Source organism: Antrostomus carolinensis, unplaced genomic scaffold, assembly GCF_000700745.2.
Source record: "Antrostomus carolinensis isolate BGI_N321 unplaced genomic scaffold, ASM70074v2 scaffold1938, whole genome shotgun sequence".
NCBI classification, from domain to species: Eukaryota; Metazoa; Chordata; class Aves; order Caprimulgiformes; family Caprimulgidae; genus Antrostomus; species Antrostomus carolinensis.
Window position 1 is genome coordinate 24,915 of NW_010330679.1, and position 6,697 is coordinate 31,611.

Consider the following 6,697-nt stretch of genomic DNA (forward strand, 5'->3'; position numbering starts at 1 on the left):
GCTGATCCTTCAGTTTTATAGGTGGTAGGAACTAAAAAATCACTGACAATGAGAAGATAGGAGGTTGGACTTAAGTCTTCAGGAAGATTTTTCAGTAGGTCTACTCCACTTCTGAAGGAATGTGCCCATTCATGCTACAATTATTCTGTGATAGGAACTGTGTTGTCTGTGGATTATATAACACTAAGAAATACATCAAAATGTGTCTGGTTTATCTTTTACTCAGTTCTTCTGAATTATCAGAGGTACCTATGCCACTGTGTTTATCTATATCTATAGATATATAGATCTTGCCTTTGGATTTACCATTTTTGCCAGGAAAAAAGTAAATCTACTCCAATAGCAGAATATAACATTCAATTCCAAAGTCCCTGAGTTTCCAAATGGCTTAAGTGATATCAGATTGTTAGCAGCTGCTATGGCAGAAAATGTTATGGTCTGAGAATTCATTTCATAACAGTAGCACACTGCAATTCTTGGCCACAATGGGCTCTACAGTATTGCCTAAAAGGTCATGTTCAGCCCAGGCTGATAGCTGACGCAAGTGAAGGCAGCTTTCAAGTCACCTTCGGTTCAATACAATTAATTGAAATTCAGTGGTATATAAACTGCACATAAGCTGTTTACACTGGACTAACATTTATTCTGCACATAAAATACTAACTTGCTGCTGATTAATGAAAGAGGTGAAGGAAGAAAATACAGCAAAGATCAGAAATGAGGACAAGCAAAAGTATAGCATAACACACAAAACAAAATTGCCCTTTGGAGACCATGAGTGGTGGTTTATTAGCAGGTTCAGAAATACAATTTTAAACTTTAAGATATCAGCTCAATAGTCTCCAGAGTCAAGGCTTCTGCTTTCACTACTGAGCTATTGTTTGGCTGAGTGTTACAGTTTCAAATTTGATCCTGCCTGAAACAGAAGCTTCCATGCTTGGTAGCACTGAAAAAGCAAATTAAAATTTTGAAAAATTACCTTCGTGAAAAACTTTCACTCTTATATACCACAGTTTTGTTTTGAGTCAGGCTTCCTTGAACACTCTCAATTTAACAATTTACATCCTAGAATTTACATCCATTCTCCATAGGTATTCTTAAGGGGCACCATCACAGGTTCTCCACTGTTGAAGACACTGAAAGAACTAAGATGATTAACACAACTGTACCACATGAAGAAGATGTTGCCAGGATAAATATATCTTGCACATTGCATTTTCATGAATAATTGCTACCTTTCAATTAAATAACTAATTGCTGTGAGCTGTAAAGTCACACCCCTAGGCACTTAGATGGGTTTAGCAACTCTGATGAAGTACACAACATATTTATTCTGGCAAAGGACCCCTCTTCAAACACTGTACTGTTTCTTATACCAGCACTATCTTAGTTACCTTTATACAGCATCACACTGCAACACAATTATATTTGTGTGATTACGGAATGGCAAAGGGTAGAATTGTTTTCAAACTTTCACAATGTCTATCTGAAATTTATTGTTATCAAGTATAAACTAATTTTCAAAACTGCCAGTACTACCAATTCACCATGAAAATACTCACATAAAATATGATTTTATATGAGAATAGTTCTGAGCTTGCTAACAGACAGAAATGTGTTATCACCGAGCAGACAGGGATAGATCTTGACTGTTGAGGGTTGTTTGTTTTTTGTTTTTTTTTTTTAATCCACTCACTGCAAGTAACTGATAAATGAGGAATATTAATAAACATATCCACTAAAAAAAAAGTATTCTCAGTCTTTCTCATCTTTACTATGCATGGAAAGATCTGTTGTTAGGGCAAAGAGAAATTAAATTACTATCAGAAGTACTCCTTAAGCTATTGTAACACAGTCAGCCTTTCTTTAGACACTCCAAGCTTTGTGAGGTAGTCTGAAGACTGTGTTATCACAACCATGCTAAAGAACTGCTTTAGTGTCCCTAAATGTTGTTACACTGCATTCAGTTAAAGTCAGTAGGAAGCTATGAGATCCTTGTCTTCACTTTGTCTTGAACAAGAGAGAGGTGTTATTTCTTGATTTTACTTTCAAGTAGCTGTTGGATATGAGCTTTTCCAAAACTAAAGAGAAAATCACACTCAAGTAAAATTCAAGGTCTTGTCTCTGATCAAATTTAGAGGTTCGTGCCAGACCCCACTGTAGCTGACCTTGCATGGTCAGTCTATGAGGCTGCTTCCTTTTCAGTGTGCTTCCCCTCACAGTAGCAGAGGAAAAGGCAATTTTTTAAGCAACAGAGTTGCAACCTAGTAAAATAACTGTCACAGAAGAATACAGCAAACTGTTGATGGCAGTGCAAGATGAATTCTTAGGTCTGAAAGTTTTCTTAAACTTTTTATATGTTTCCTAGGCTCAAAGTAAGTTGCATGTAATTTTAAGTACTTGTATATCAAACAAAGATTTTGAATATAGCCCTTGTTGTCATATATATATAAATTTATTTTTATATATATAAATTTATTTATATATATAAAATCTACACCAAGAACGTAATCAGGAACTCAGTAGAAGCTGCTGCTTTCTTCACATTTCTGCATTTCTAGAACAGGCTACTGGATCCTAGCTCAGGATCTCTTTAAGCTTACCAGGAGCTGGGAAACCAAGTCTTCCCTGACCTAGGCATCACAACAACCTATCCACTCTTCAAAGTCAAGATCCTCAGGAAGACGAAGTTGTACCTTTGAGAATAAGAGGAGCTAAGAGCTCTACAAAGGCTGTGAAATCAACAGAACCAGTGAGAGATTGATGCAGGATTTCACCTTTGTAAATTAGCTGCTTCTGGCTTCCAATCCAAATCAAACTCTGCAGCAGCCTAGATACTAAATTTGATTTCAGAACTAAACTCTCCCTTCAACTGCTGTCTTGTATACAGCAAGCAAAGATCACAGAACAAATAAAATGTTACACATCTAGCAGCTGTACTAATATGGTTCCTATTAACTTCTCTCCCCTCTACTCCCCAAAAGCCTTCTAATTCCTGGATTCCTCTCAGCTTGTAGGGAATTGTGCTGACACAGGTAAAGGGGAAATAGCAGCAATCATTTGCTCTCTTGCATTGATTCTGTCACAGAGAAGCATAAGCAAAGCCTTCAAAGAGCCAGATCCAACCTCTTGCTTAAAAGCTAACCCCATTCCTCACTAAATACATAAGTAACACATGTTTAGAGGCAAGGTCAAACATCTGTGCACAAGATGTACATAATCCCACACAAAACCACTAATTCATCATCCTCAAGCAGATAATATAGATATTTTACTATTAAGGATTTCATTTCTTAGTTCAGCTAGGAATTTACATGAGTTACTCCAGGAAACCTAGAGGGGGAGGGAATTATAAAGGCAATAGCAGAAGTTGTGTGTGTTTAAACCACCTCTGTAAATCTCTGTACGAAGCTATACATACTGAATGCTAGGGGAAAGCAATTATGATAAAAATCATCTGGTCTATGAGTAGCTGTAACACAATGAACTCTTTAAAGTGACAATCCAAGTAACGGAAGAGCATTGCTTATACCAAGCCTATATGATACTGCTGCTAGTAGATATGCTGTATGGAAAATGAAAATTAAACTGAACATCTAGGCAAGGTGAAAATCTTGTGAAAATTTCTTGCTTCTATGCAATAAGAAAAATTCATTTGAATGTGGGAAGAGAATATAACTCACAAAGTGGCTTAATAGTCCTACAGGATGGGCCAAACCCTCAAAGCCTCCATGTCTTTGTCTGTGCTTAGGTAGGAGAGAAGGAATGAGATATTCTTTGTTTCTTCTGTCACTAGAGGTGCTGTAGCCATGCTTCATAATGTATTTTTCTCAGCTTAACTTGTAGCATAAAAACAATAGCAACAATAAAGAAAACAGCTAGAGAAAATTCAGAAAACATGGCTATGTGGCAGGAGAATGAGGTGCCATAGAAAATAAATAAGGAGTCAGACCACATCAATAATATAGGTCAGCAAGAATGTCTAGGAGTAAGCCTCTGTAAGATTTCTGCAATTAAGAAAAGAAAATCCTTTGACCCCATGGCATGTCTTCTGAGATGAATATCCCATGGCTACAATTAAAAACATTGTTTGGGTTGGTTGACTGTCTCTGCACATATACCCCGAGCTTTTAAAGTATTTGTTCTTTAAGGTGAAAGGAAGAGATCATGATGGTAAAAGAGGTCGGGTCTAGAACTGAACTGAAATGGAAGTTGCCACTGGCAAATTTAACTTCATTTTTTTTTTTTTCTTAATTGTTAACTTGACTGTTTAAAAAAAAATAAAAGAAAAAAAGAGTTACTTTCACGGCCAGATTCATATTGTCTTTTCCCCTCTGTTTATCATAAGATTTAATTTTGGTAATTTGATTTAATTCAATCAGCCTATATATCTCTTAAGCTTAAACATTTTTGAATGTTCAGAATGGAGTTCAGTAGCTCTGAACTGACTAGCAGGGCTCTCTCAATAGAGGCTAATGCTCTCACAACTGCTTACAGTCATGCTCTGCTTTTTCCAGCAATATCCTCAAACTGCAAGACAACCATAAGGAATGTAGAAGTCACAGGCCACTGTTTAGTGAAAGACAGTAATGTGCTTTTGGGTTTCTCTATCTATTGTCCAGTGACTACAGCAATGCGTGTATGACTACACCTGTTTGACATAGTGCTATGTATTTCCTATAGCCTTCCATATAATTCTACAAAAACTACCTCAATAGATGAATTAATTATATCTGCAGTTGGTATAAATCAACATAGCTTCATTACAGTTAATAACTGTACTGATTTATGCCAGCATACATTTTAATTAAAAAAAAAATTTACTGAGCCACAATTTGATGCAGAGACATTGTTTAATTTGTTCTCTTTCTGCAGATTTTCTTTCCTATGAAATGTGACAGCAGAATGTTCACAGTGAAAAATTACAAGAGGCATGGACACACCAAGAAAAGGAGTACAATGATCATAAAAGAGGCATAATAGTGCTGATCTTGCTCTTTATATAAATAACTTTTCCAATCCCACCATATTCCTGTATTCCATCAACTAAACTAACATCACTAATATTACGTAAGCTTTTAGAGCGGTGTATCGGCAGAGTCCATGGATTTCCTATAATAGTTCCTTTTACCAAAAGCCTCCTCCTCTCTTTTTCATTATTCTGTGAAACGAAAAAAATCAGGTTGATTACTGCATCATGTAAATATGAACAAAAAAGAAACACCTATCCATTAGTCAGGACGTGTCTGGCCTTCCATTGCTCAGCTTGCTATAACATTTGACTGTGCTGAAGTAATCACATTTTAGTTTTTAGAAAACATACCTTTAATTATGCAGTTCTCTTCAAGACCAAAAAAAAAAAAAAAAAAAGAGATAGTTTTTCTTGGCTCTCGGAAAGACTACATTTCATGCCTCAGTGATTTTTTAAAAGGAATTGAAAAAGTAAGTCTGAATAGTTTGAGAATAAATTACTACAACATGAAGTGAGCTCTTATTCACCAATACTTACAAATAGCTTAAGCAAAGATAAAATAATTGTATTGTAATTAATATTTTAATTTGCTAAGAAAAGCTAAATAGTGATTAAACCCCTTCCCCTCCTCCTTCCCCCGATAATAATGAAGCTAGGCAATTTCAAGAGAAGCAGAGCAGCCAGGAGTTTAATGTTTTTGATTAAGAACATGTTTCCATGGTGGCTATTATGTCCCTCTTTAAAAGATGAAAACAAAACCAAGCCTTATTTCCTTTTAGAGCTACAGGGTTTCTTCTGCCTTCATAAGACAGACAATAAGAAAATGTTTAGGGATAATTAAAGGCAATTAGGCTCATCAAGGCTCATTTCTGGTCGAGCTCCACTTCTTCTCCCTACAATGTGCGCTAATTGCTGCTTCAACATACCAAGTAGCATGGTTTGTTGGAGGTTTTTTTGTACTTCCACAAACAAGACTATTTGGTCATTACCAGCTTTGACAGTGTGAATAAGAGATTCCTGATTAGGTTTTTGTTTGCTTTTTCAAAGATTTATACTACACTTCCTATTGATAATAAAGAATAATAAATTAACACTTAGCAATTGTATAGTACCTTCTGCTAGAGGATCTCAAAGTTCTTTGCAAACATTAATGAATTAATTCTTTCAACGGTTGTGTATAATAGGTATCATCATCATAATTTTGCAGACTACTGAACACAGACACAAAGAGGTTGGGTAGTACATTTAGTGTCACAGTCAACATGTTATGATGTTGGTCCCCTGTTCACATACAATGGAAATATTAGGTTGTTTGCCATAAACATGCCTCCTGTGTAACTTCTTCTGTTATACCTGGTTTTGATTCATTGATAGTCAGGCAATTTAAGGTAGTTAAATGTCTAAACTTCAAAGACATGTTTCTAGTGGGAAATTAGTAAGAGGCAGATGTACAGAACTAGATAAAAAAATATTCAGGTGCATCTACATTATGTATTACAGTAGAGGATATTAGGTGGTTTAGTTATTGGAAGCAGAGAAGATTCAGTAGAACAACTCTACAGTTATCAGTTCCTGACAGCATAGTCATGACTACTCAACTCCCACAGACCCCTTAATGTAAAACTGCAATCCACCTACCCAACTCAACAGCTCTCCAGCCTTGAAAGTAGTTGGATACCACGCACATTTGGTTTTTCCACCAGAAAACATCTTTCTTTACTGCTT